The following is a 13,486-nucleotide window of genomic DNA, read 5'->3' as shown; positions in this document are numbered from 1 at the left end:
ATGAACATCGGGGTGCATAGGTTCTTTTGGATTGGTGTTTCAGGGTTCTTAGGATATACTCCCAAGAGTGGAATTGCTGGGTCAAAAGGTACGTTCATTTTTAGTTTTCTTAGAAAATTCCATACTGTTTTCCATAGTGGTTGTACCAGTCTGCAATCCCACCAACAGTGAACTAGAGTCCCCTTTTCCCCACAACCTCTCCAGCACTTGTTGTTTGTTTCTTTGTTTATGATAGCCAATCTGACTGGTGTTAAGTGGTATCTCATTGCGGTTTTAATTTGCATCTCTCTGATAGCTAGTGATATCGAGCATCTTTTCATGTGTCTCTGGATTCTCTGTATGTCCTCCTTGGAGAAATGTCTGTTCAAGTCCTCTGCCCATTTTTTGATTGGGTTGCTTGTCTTCTTTGAGTGGAGCCGAATGAGTTCTTTGTATATTTTGGAGATTAAACCCTTATCTGAGGTATCATTGGCAAATATGTTTTCCCAAGCTGTTGCTTCTCTTTGTATCTTGATACTGTTTTCCTTAGCCATGCAGAAGCTTTTAATTTTGATGAGATCCCATTTGTTTATTCTTTCCTTTATGTTCCTTGCTCTAGGGGACGTATCAGTAAAAATATTGCTGCGTGGAATATCTGAGATTTTCTTGCCAAGGCTCTCCTCTAGGGTTTTAATGGTTTCACGGCTTATATTTAAGTCTTTTATCCACCTTGAATTTATTTTGGTGTATGGTGTAAGTTGGTGCTCAAGTTTCATTTTTTTGCATGTAGCTGTCCAGTTCTCCCAACACCATTTGTTGAAAAGGCTGTCTTTACTCCATTTTATGTTATTGCCCCCTTTGTCGAATATTAATTGACTGTAGAGAGTTGGGTTTATTTCTGGGCTCTCTGTTCTATTCCATTGGTCTATGTGCCTGTTTTTGTGCCAGTACCAGGCTGTTTTGATTACAGTGGCCTTGTAATACAGTTTGATATCAGGTATTGTGATCCCTCCTACTTTGTTCTTCTTTCTCAAAATTGCAGCAGCTATTCGGGGTCTTTTCTGGTTCCATATAAATTTTTGAAGTGTTTGTTCTATGTCTGTGAAATACGCCATTGGTACTTTAATAGGTATTGCATTGAATCTGTAAATTGCTTTGGGTAGTATGGACATTTTGATGATGTTAATTCTTCCAATCCATGAACACGGTATATGTTTCCATTTATTTGTGTCTTCCTTGATTTCTTTCTTCAGTGTTGTGTAGTTTTCTGCATACAGGTCTTTTACCTCCTTGGTTAGGTTTATTCCCAGATATTTTATTTTTCTTTTTGCTATATCGAATGGGATTTTTTTCCTGATTTCTGCTTCTGCTGCTTCATTGTTGGTATACAAAAATGCCTTTGATTTCTGGATATTAACTTTGTATCCCGCTGTTATGCCAAATTCATTTATTAGTTCCAGCAGTTTTTTGGTAGAGGCTATAGGGTTTTCCATGTACACTATCATGTCATCTGCAAACAATGCCAGTTTTGTTTCCTCCTTTCCGATTTGGATGCCTTTTATTTCCTTTTCTTGTCTGATCGCTGCAGCTAGAACTTCTAATACTATATTGAATAGAAGTGGTGAAAGTGGGCAACCTTGTCTTGTACCTGATCTTAGTGGAAAAGCTTTTAGTTTTTGCCCATTGAGTATGATGTTGGCTGTAGGTCTTTCATATATGGCCTTTATTATATTGAGGAATGTTCCCTCTATTCCCACCTTGCTGAGTACCTTTATCATAAATGGGTGTTGTACCTTATCAAAAGCTTTTTCCGCATCTATTGATATGACCATGTGGTTTTTGTCTTTGCTTTTGTTTATTTCGTGTATTACATTTATTGATTTGCGTATATTGAACCATCCTTGCATCCCCGGGATGAATCCCACTTGGTCGTGGTGTATGATCTTTTTGATGTATTGTTGGATGCGATTTGCCAATATTTTGTTGAGGATTTTAGCATCTATGTTCATCAGTGATATTGGTCTGTAATTTTCTTTCTTTGTTGTGTCTCTATCTGGCTTTGGGATTAGGGTGATGCTGGCTTCATAGAAAGAGTTGGGGAGTTTTCCCTCCTTTTGGATTTTTTGGAATAGTCTGTGAAGAATAGGGGTTAGCTCTTCCTTAAAAGCTTTGTAGAATTCTCCTGTGAAACCATCTGGCCCAGGGCTTTTGTGTGATGGGAGTTTTTTGATTACTTCTTCAATTTCATTTGCTGTTATTGGCCTGTTCAGGTTTTCTGCTTCTTTTTCATTGAGTTTTGGAAGATTATATTTTTCTAGAAATTTGTCCATTTCACCCAGGTTTTCAAATTTCTTGGCATACAGTTCCGCATAGTAATTTCTTACAATCCTTTCTATTTCTGTGGTATCAGTTGTAATCTCTCCTCTTTCATTTCTGATTGTGTTTATTTGTGTCCTCTCTCTTCTTTTCTTAATGAGCCTACTTAAAGGTTTGTCTATTTTGTTTATCTTTTCAAAAAACCAACTCCTGGATTCATTGATCTTTAGAATTGTGCTTTTAGTCTCTATGTCATTTAATTCTGCTTTGATCTTGGTTATTTCCTTCCTTCTACTTGCTCTGGGCTGTCTTTGTTGTTGTTCCTCGAGTTCTTGCAGGCGTTGGGTTAGGTTGTTTGTTTGAAATGTTTCTATCCTCTTTAGGTGAGCCTGTATCGCTATGAACTTCCCTCTCAGGACTGCCTTCACTGTGTCCCATAAATTTTGGGTTGTGGTGAGTTCATTTTCATTTGTTTCAAGGAGTTTTTTGATTTCCTCCCTAATTTCAATCTTGACCCATTCATTGTTCAATAGCCTACCATTCAGTCTCCATGATTTTGGGTGTTTTGGGTTTTTTCCTGTGGGGTTGGTTTCCAATTTCAGTCCCTTGTGATCAGAGAAGATGCTTGGTATGATTTCTATTTTCCTGAAGTTGTTGAGACTGGTTTTGTGTCCTATCATGTGATCTATCTTTGAAAATGTTCCATGTGCGTTTGAAAAGAAAGTGTATTTAGTTTCTTTGGGATGGATGGCTCTATATATATCAATTAGGTCCATTTCTTCTAGAGTGTCGTTTAATGCTGCTATATCTTTGTTGATATTTTGTTTGGAAGATCTGTCCATTTTTGACAGTGGGGTGTTAAAATCCCCTACTATAATTGTGTTGCTGTCAATATCTTTCTTGAGGTCCTCTAGAATTTTCTTTATATATTTGGGTGCTCCTATGTTGGGTGCATATATATTTATGATGTTAATGTCTTCTTGGTGGATTCTTCCCTTGAGTATTATGAAGTGACCTTCTGGGTCTCTCTTTATGGCCCTTTTTTTGAAGTCTATTTTGTCTGATATGAGAATTGCTACCCTGGCTTTTTTTTTCTTGTCCATCTGCTTGGAAAATTTGTTTCCATCCTTTCACTTTTAGTCTGTGGTGGTCTTTTGACCTGAGGTGGGTCTCTTGTAGGCAGCATATGTGTGGGTCATGCTTTCTTATCCATTCAGCTATTCTATGTCTTTTAATTAGTACATTTAATCCATTTATGTTTAAGGCTATTATTGAAAGGTATTTATTCATTGCCTGTGTAAAGGTATTTATTCATTGTCTATTTGTGTACCTGTGTTCCTCTCTATCTCTCTCTTTTCCTTCCTTTCCTTAAAGCAGCCCTTTTAGTAATTCTTGTAGAGCTGGTTTGGTGGAGGCGTATTCTTTTAGACTTCTTTTGTCTTGGAAGCTCTTTATTTGGCCTTCTATCTTGATTAAGAGCCTTGCTGGGTACAGTAGCCTTGGTTGTAGGCCTCTGTTTCTCATTACTTGGAATATTTCTTGCCATCCTCTTCTTGCTTGGAATGTTTCCATTGAGAAGTCAGTAGCCAACCTTATTGGGACCCCCTTGTATGTTACTTCCTTTTTCTCCCTTGCTTCCTTTAGGATTTTCTCTTTGTCTTGGAGGTTTGCCATTTTAATGATGATGTGTCTTGCAGTAGGCCTCTTTGGGTTCCACCTGTTTGGGACTCTCTGCGATTCCTGAATCCATGTGACTTTATCCCTCCTCAACTTAGGAAAATTTTCCATAATTACTCTTTCAAGTAGTTTTTCTATCCCTTGTTCTTCTTCCTCTCCTTCTGGTATTCCTATTATTTGGATATTATTACGTTTCATATTGTCTTGCATTTCTCTTAAATTCTCCTTATTTTTTCTGATTCTCTTTTCCATTACTTGGTCTGTCTGGGAGATTCTTTCTATCCTGTCTTCTATCTCACTTATGCGATCTTCCGCCATATCGATTCTATTCTTCATACCTTCCACTGTGTTCTTCAGTTCAGAAATTGTATTCTTCATTTCCTCTTGGCCTTTACTGATGGTTTCTATTTCGTTTTTCATGTTGGTATAGTTTGCAGAGAGTTCATTGTAGCTCCCCTGTAGTTTCTGGTAGCTTTGTTGTAAGCTCTTTGAATTTCCTGATAACCAGTGCTTTGAATTCCATATCTGATAGTTGACTTGCCTCTATTTCATCTAACATTCTTTCTGAGACTTCCTCCTTTTCTTTCATTTGGGGATTGTTTCTTTGTCTTCCTACTGTTTGTGTTGCTCTTCTCGTTGGCCTCAGCTACTTAAAGTGATCTGTTCTGGTTCCCTGGGTTTATGGTGTGAACTTCTGTGGTAAGATGCCTGTGAAATTCAGTGGTGCAGTCTCCTGCAGGTATCTTGGCATTCTGCACTTCCACCTACTCCTCTTGTTGGTTTCCAGCTGGTCAAACCTTTTCTTCTGGTCTCACTAGCTGCAGCAGCCTGAGGGGCTATTAGTGTGGCCTTTCTCTTGTCTTGGTGACCTTAGCTGGTCTTGCCAGTGCCCTCCCATGATCCAGAATGGCGCCACTCCCCGTGCCCCGCTGAGAGCAGGTTTTTACCCAGGCTTCCCAGCACTAGCCTGGCGTGAGGGCGCATGCTCCCAGTCAGGCTTTCCTGGTCTCGCAGGCTTGGGCTTGGACCTTTCCCAGTGCTATGGCTGCACACACAGGGCAACGCACAATTCTTCCAAGCTGGCAGCCACAGCCTGACTCTCGGTGCTTCTCAGTCTGTGCCGAGCTGGGTAGGGATGGAGCTGGCGACTGGCGCTCTTTCAGGGGTCCTTCCAGTAGCCCGTAGCTCCCCTAGACTGTGGGAGCGCAGGCTCAAGTCCCGAGCTCTCAGTTCCCCAAGCCAGCAATAACAGCCTGACTCCGGTGCTTCTCAGTCTGCCAGTAGCCTGCAGCTCCCCATGACTGTAGGAGTGCCAGCTGGAGTCCCCTGCTATCAGGAATGCGCACCACCGGGAATGCACGGTGACTCCTAGATCTCCAAGCCGGTAACCACAGCCGGACTCCTGGTGCTTCTCAGTCTGCACCCGGCTGGGTAGGGATGGATCTGGTGACTGGCGCTCTTCCAGGGACCCTGCCAGTACCCCAAAGCTCCCCGAGACTGTGGGAGCGCCAGCTCAGGCTACTGGAAATGCCGGGACAGCTCAGTTCCCAAAGCCGGCAACCACAGGCTGACTCCACAGGGTTATCAGAGCTCTCTGGTTTGCTTCCCAATGCCCACTCCCCTCTCTGCCACTACAGCAAACCAATCTCTCCTGGTGTTTTCCAATCTGTTCCCTGCTGGTTAGAGAGGGTGCCAGTGACTAGTTCTTTCCCCGGGTTGTTTTTGCCCACCCTTGGCTCTCAGAGACCAGGGTGACCCGGCCAGGGCCCTGGCACGGCCCAGCGGAGGGCCTGCAGCCTCTGTGCTGTTTCCTCATACCTTGTTGATCTGTGGTCGTCTCCTCTCTTCAACCTCTGGTCATTCAGTGTCTGCTATACTTTCTGGTGTCCTGCCTTCCTATATGCTGGGTCCCTATTGGGTATTCGCTGCGCTCCTCTACAGAGCAGCCCGGTTTTTCTCCAGCACATGAAGGGAAGTGAAATCCTTTGTCCTACTCCGCCTCCATCTTCTCTGTCACCTCTATATTTTCAAATAAGTTTTCAACTTCTTGCTCTTGCTTTTTTCCTTCTGGCACACTTGTGATTCAGATGTTGGGATTTTTTTAATTTTTTAAATATATTTTATTAATTATGCTATTACAGTTGTCCCATTTCCCCCCTTCATTCCTCTCCACCCTACACACCCCCTCCCCCCCCATTCCCCCTCTTTAGTTCATGTCGGTGTGTCATAAGTTCTTTAGCTACTACATTTCCCACACCACTCTTACCTTCCCCATTTATTTTCTCCCCACTGTCTACGCTACTTATTCTCTGTACCTTCTCCCCCTCTTTCCTCCTCCCACTCCCTTGTTGCTAACCCTCCATGTGATCTCCATTTCTGTAGCTCTGCTCCTGATCTAGCTGTCCTCTTAGTTTGCTTTTTTTTAGCTATGGTTGTTAGTAACTGTGAGTTTGCTGTCCTTTCACTGTTCATATTTTTTATCTTCTTTTTCTTAGATAAGTCCCTTTAACATTTTATATAATAAGGGCTTGGTGATGATGAACTCCTTGAACTTGACCTTATCTGGGAAGCACTTTCTCTGCCCTTCCATTCTAAATGAAAGCTTTGCTGGATAGAACAATCTTGGATGTAGGTTCTTGTCTTTCATGACTTGGAATGCTTCTTTCCAGCTCCTTCTTGCCTGTAAGGTCTCTTTTGAGAAATTCGCTAACAGTCTGATGGGAACTCCTTTGTAGGTGACTGTCCCCTTATCTCTTGCTGCTTCTAGGATTCTCTCCTTCATTTTAATCTTGGCTAATGTAATTATGATGTGCCTTGGTGTGTTCCTCATTGGGTCCACCTTCTTTGGGACTCTCTGAGCTTCCTGGACTTCCTGGAAGTCTATTTCCCTTGCCAGATTGGAGAAGTTCTCCTTTATTCTTTGTTCCAATAAGTTTTCCACTTGTTGCTCTTGCTCTTCCCCTTCTAGTACCCCTATAATTCAGATGTTGGAACATTTAAAGATGTCCTGGAGGTTCCTAAGCCTCTCCTCATTTTTTTGAATTCTTGTTTCTTCATTCTTTTCTGTTTGGTCATTTTTTTCTTCCTTCTGGTGCAATCCCTTGATTTGAGTTCCAGTTTCTTTTCCGTCACTATGGGTTTCCTGTGCATTTCCCTTCGTTTCAATTAGTTTAGCCTTCATTTGTTCCTCTAATTTGTGACTAAAATCGACCAGCTCTGTGAGCATCCTGATCACTAGTGTTTTGAACTGTGCATCTGATAGGTTGTCTGTCTCTTGGTTGCTTAAAAGTGGAGGCTCTGGGGCTTTGATTTGTTCTTCTATTTGAGCCATAATGTTTTGGTCTGTTCGTGCCTGTTATGCATGAGGGGCAGAGCCTTAGGTGTTCACCAGGGTAGGGCAACCCAGTGGCTGGGTTGTGATGCTGTATGGGGTGGGGGGGTGGGGGGAGGCATCAAACAGGAAACAATGGCGCTTGCTCCGCTCTCTCTCAGAATTCAGTCCCTTCTGCCACTTCCCACAAGCAAATTGGGCCCTTCTGGTTCTGGTTCCCGGGTGGGTGGGCTTGTGTACATTCTAGGACTCTGTGAGTCTCCCCAATAAACTCTCCTGTGAGGCTGGGAGTCTCTACTGGCACCTCAATCCCCACAAGTTTTTTCAGTTGGTGCTTTTAGGCTTCATTTCCTGGTGCTAGTGCTCTGGGTTGTGCGGTCTTTCTCACTGCCCATTTTTGCCTGGTTTTTCTGTGCACAAATGTGTGTCTGCAGTCAGCCAACTGCCTTGTGTGCCTCACTGGGTTTGCTCATTTCTTCCCTGTGCCTGGGGTCTGCTAGCCCCATACCACCTGTGCGCCGGGTCTCCCGAGCACCACTATATCCTGCCACATCTCCTCTTCCCTGGCCACCAGCTCTGACCCTCTTACCAATCTGGATGAAGGGTTCATTGTCGCAATTTCATGCAGTTCAATTTTCTGTCTGTTCGGGTTGTGTTTTGCTTGTAAATCTTTGTTGTCCTTAAATTTGGTTGTGTGAGGAGGCACAGTATTTCCACCTACGCCTCCATCTTGACTGGAACAGATGTTGGAATGTTTGAAGTTGTTCCAGAAGTCCCTAAGCCTCTCCTAATTTTTCTGAATTCTTGTTTCTTCGTTCTGTTCTGGTTAAATGTTTAGTTCTTCCTTCTGTTCCAATTCATTGGTTTGAGTCCATTTTCTTCCCTTCACTTTTGGTTCCCTGTATATTTTTCTTTATTTCACTTTGCATAGTGTTCACTGCTTCCTCTATTTTTCAGTGAACGCTCTATTTTCCCCTACATTATTAGGTATTTGCCAGGGCGGGACAACCCACTTTGCTGCCTTATGGGGGAGGGATCAGAGAGGGAACAATACAACTTGCTCTGCTCTTGCCTTGCTCTCAGTCACTTCCCTTGCTACCCACAAGCAAATAGCCCCTTCTGGTGCTGATTCCCAGTCAGTGGGCCTGTGTACACTCTAGGACCCAGCGGTCCCCTCCAATGGTCTCTCCTTTATGCCTGGGAATTTCTCCTGCTACTGCAACCCCCACAGATTTTTACCACCAGAGGCTTTGAGGCTTTATTTCCCCAGGCTTGAATCCTGGGTTGTGTGATCTGTTTCACTTCCCAGTTGTTCCTCCTGGTTTATCTGCATGAGAATGTGGGACCACATAGTCTGCCAGCTGCCATCTTGCCCATCCAGTCCACCACCTTGCTGTGTGTCTTCTCTACCCATCTCTGCCTCTCCTACTGATCTGGGTTAATTTTTTCTCTGTAACTCCTTGGTTGTTGGATTTCCATACAGTTCAATTTTCTGGCAGTTCTGGTTGTTTTTTGTTTTTAAGTTTGTTGTTTTTCTTCTTTTGATTATGTGAGGAAGCACAGCATATCTACCTATGCCTCCATCTTGGCTGGAAGTCTATTTGTTTATTTTTAGAGAGAGGAAAAAGGAGGGAGAAAAACACTGATGTGAAAAATAAACATTGACTGGTTGCCTCTTATACATGCCCTGGACTACAGGGACTGAACCCACAACCCAGGCACATGCCACAACCAGGAATCAAACCAGCGACCTTTTGTTTATGATGCAACACCCAACCAATTGAGCTAAACTGGTCAGGACTATAAAGGTTAATTTAAGGTAAAATTTCATTTTCATCACCACAAAACTTCTTAGGAAAAAAATTAATTTAAAATTATGTACAACAACCTACATAGCCTAATTAAAAAGTTGGCTTGGATTACTAAGAATAAAAATAATTGAAGAAAAGAAGAAATGCTACAGGTAGAGGAGGGGCCCAAAGCATATATTTTCACAAATGATATTTCAAAATAAGGTACATTATATGAATTTTTCTTAAACACAATTCATTATTGTTTGATGTCTTTGGAAACTAAACTTTTAGCAAAAAAGCTTGTCAAAATGTTGCCCTACTGAAAACTGTTTTCAAAAGATGAAGACAAAGAACTTCTATGATTTACTCAAGTAATTCAGTACAAGCTTCTTCCAGAAAACATATTATTAAAAGGTTTTTTTTACCCTGAATTCTATTCTGCTCTTCGCACCAAGTGTGATGGTGCTAGTCAGTGTGCTACTTTTGAACTTCTTCCATCGGTCTGACGGCTCAGTGGATTAATGATGAAAGTCAAGTGAGCTTCATCTTTACTTTGGTGCCAGGAGGCCCTGATTCTTCCCAGTAGAGTGAATTTTATTGAGGAAATATTTATAAAATGAAAAGTTCATCAAGAAGAGTGTTGGGCAATTGTCTCTGACAAGGAACCAAACTTAGCAAAAGCCATACGTGATTCAGGAGTCACCAGCAGTGTGTGGTTGTTCGCACTCTTCAGTGGTGTGTTGACAAAGCTCTATGGCACCAAATTGCTGCCTGTAATCACCAGTGATTGGGCCCCTTTCATCATTCTTTTTCATCCTAAGATAAACTACATGACATAGACATGATTTTGGAACTGCCTCATTGTGTAATTTTACAAAATGTTTCCACAAACTGGAACAGCAGCTATTACATGTTTAAAGGCTGCTTGAACAGTAAAAACGCCAAAAAGTTCAATTTTAAAATTGAACCATGTAGGAAATACGGCCATTTCAGCATGGCACTAACAACCAAATGTTGCTTGCAGAAGAAGTAACTCATTGATGGAACCTGCAGAAGTGAACCACCTGACGGGCTTGGAGAAGGCAAATATCTCATTTTTAAACTACTTTAAGGTCAGTTCCTGCCACCAGACCTGTGCTGGGCTTGGCACGTAAGCAAAAGAAGCTGAGGGGCCTGTGAAAATTCCCAGATGATAGTGTTTTCATAAAAGCCAATTACATTGCTTTGCTTGTAAATGGAATATTTAAGGACAAACTTTTGCTTGAGTGCATACAAAAACATTAGAAATAAAGATGATTAAGTGAAGGCAACGACCTGAGGTCTGCTTCTGAGATGTTCAGAAGGCCTCTCCAAGCAGTGCATACAGCTTCAGTTTGGGGGTTTCTTCACCTTCACAGACCAAATCTTCTCCTCCAGGAGACAAAGAGGGGAGAAGACTAGACTTTAGCTGGTTACTTACATTTAGAGCAAAGTTTCCCAGTGTCTCTACTATTGAGTATTTTGAATTAATGATTTTTTATTGTGAGGGGCTGGCTGTCCTTTGCACTATAGCACTTTTAGCAGCATCCCTGGCCTCTACCCAGTCAATGTCAATAACACCTCTGCCCCAGTTATAATAACTGAAAATGTCTCCAGACATTGCCTAGTGTCCCCTATGGAAAATCATTCTGAGAACCATTGGTTTAAAACAGCAATTTTCAATCAGTGTGCCACAAGAATTTTTAAAACATGCAATATCTATTTAATCAGGGGACTGACCTCTTTTCTTTTGTCAGATCAGCAAAGAATACAATATATTTCTTGGTGTGCTATAAAATTTTAGTAATTACTTTATGTGTGCCATGAGATGAAAAAGGTTGAAAATCACTGGATTAGAAAAAAGGAAATCTGAACCAATGGTTACAGATATTTCTTACATGACAACCTGCCATAAAGATTGTTGCTATCATCCACTGCACACACTAGCATCCTTTGTGGACCCAACACCAACAAAGCTGCCAAAACACACCACATTCCCACACTGCTTCCACTTGGAAATGGGCTTCTGTTTGGCTCGCGCACACGAGCACAGTGTCACAGGAGCACACTGCTGAGATTTTTGATACCACACAATATTATCAAAACTTTAAAAATTAAACAGAAAAGTTTTTCAGTGAACATTGAAATATTGACTAGATATTCAAGTAAATTTCAGCTGTATCCATGTAACCTAGAAGTTCTAAAATGGCCTTCTGTGCCTTTGATGGAATGCCAGTTTACAAACGTGTGCATTCAACCTTGGGTCAGACTGGATTCAGCACACATGTCTGAGCAGAAGCAAGGTCAAGGCCACCGTGAGGCCATGGTAGTGCTCAGTGTTGTCTGCTAAACAAATGATGCAATTTAATAATCCTACATGGCTGAGCACTGAAGTTTTCTGCAATATTTTGGTTTTATAAATTACCTTGCAAATAACTTTCTTAATTAAAAAAGAAATAAGGTCCTATTAATTATTCTCTTCAAAAAATTGCTAGAAGTGGAATTATGGCATCAAAAGTTTTCAACATTGTTGTTTTTTTTTTTTATATCTATTATTGTGTCCTCCAGAAAAACTTATTTATACCAACAGCAATGTGTGTACTGCCATGCTCTGGGAATTATCATTTTTTCAAAGATATTTGGTAATATGTTAAGGGAACATTGTCTCTCTTTTTTATTATTATTATTTCACATTTCTTTGGTTTAGGACAAACAACAAAAATTGCATAGTGTCCAAAGGACCATCTATCACTGTTTCTTTAGCTGAGCCCCTGATGACATTGTTGGACTGCAGTTAGGGTGCATGAGGAATGAAACACACAGAACTTTACACTCTAGAGCCCTACTCGGCATGGTGAGATGTTCACACTATGAGGGGGTGAGGGAACTGAGATTTGTCAGAGAACAGCAGACGCTGAGCCCCCAAGTACAAGTTCACTAAGTGGAAGAGTGAATAAACTAGATATTTTCAAGCTGCCTTGTTTGAACGAGATATTTTAGGCTTCCAGTCAAGATGGCATCTTAGGCAGACATGGCTCACCTCTTTGCACAACCACATCAAAATTATAGCTCAAATATAGAACAAATATCATTCAGGAACATCGGAAATTGAGTCAAATAAAAGTCTGAATATTATGGAATTTTTTAAAAAACACATCCATCCAGACTGGAAGGAGGGGCATGGATGTGGAACAGGCTGACTTCACACCCATGTGGATCAATATTCAGGAGGGACATCTCAGAAGCAAAGAGTCCCAGGTGCACACCAGGGACCCAGCCCAGGATTCCAGTGTGAGGAAGATAAATCCCCACAACTCTGATTGCAAAAACCTGGAATTGAATTGGTGGACAAGGCTGCTGGGGAACCCACACATAGACTCACCTACTCAGACATAGCCAGGGGGGCACCTGAAGGACACCAGTTGTATACAGGGAGAGACTGTAGTGTCTGGCATCAGGTGAGCAGAGGCCCTTGTCCCTTTGCTGAGCATTTTCCCCCCAAAGCCAGTAGACTGGTGCCATATCTGAGACTCTGTCAACCTGGCTAACACTCTGTGACCCACCTTGGAGATCCATGGGGCTCTACTCCACCCAATTTATGGGCCCACCCACGCTGTTTTTCCATAAGAATGGCTGGTCTTGGTTCCTAAATCCTATTAAACAAACAACGGCTGGCCTTAGTGAGCCTTAGTAGCAGCCAGATTAGAGTAACAGCTTGGCTTCACCTGGGAATTTCCAAACCCAGCACAGGTAGCAGCCATCTCAGATGGCTTAATAGCTCATGCAAGGTGGCCCCAGGCAAAACACAGGTGGCAGCTGACCTTGGCCTGGACCACCCAGAAACCCCAGGGCCAGCACACCCAGTGGACAGCAGTAGATCATGTTGGAGCACCACCACTCTGCACCTGCACAGCTGATCCTCCATGGAGGACAGAGGTTGGTGGTCAGTGGTAACAGCCAGTCCTTGTAGCTGACTGGCCTGGGTAAGTGTCACCCACTGACCTGCTGACAACAACCAAGGCTCAACTACAAGAGGAGGGTATACTCAGCCCACACAACTGTGCACCTTGAGTACCCAGCTTGGGTGATAGGGGAGGCTGTGCCACTGGACCCTACAGTGTGGGAGCAACTTTTCTCTAAGTACCCCCAGGTGCCATGGTCGAGGTGTGTAAATATGACTGAGACAGGACATGATCTGCTTAGGGAGGAGAGGTGGCCATTTTCCCTGCTGGGAAAAGGCCATGGGATGGTGGCCAGTTTCTCAGGGGAAAAAGGCCAGCAGCAACCAGTTTCTCTGGGGAGAAAAATGCCTCGAGCCCCCACCTCCAGGGTTTTTTATTGGGTTGTAATACACAGGAATACAGGGCGGCAA

The sequence above is a fragment of the Sturnira hondurensis genome, unplaced genomic scaffold (genome assembly GCF_014824575.4).
Source record: "Sturnira hondurensis isolate 20B ecotype Veracruz unplaced genomic scaffold, ASM1482457v3 Scaffold0008860, whole genome shotgun sequence".
NCBI lineage: Eukaryota > Metazoa > Chordata > Mammalia > Chiroptera > Phyllostomidae > Sturnira > Sturnira hondurensis.
Note: the sequence above shows the minus strand (reverse complement) of the source record.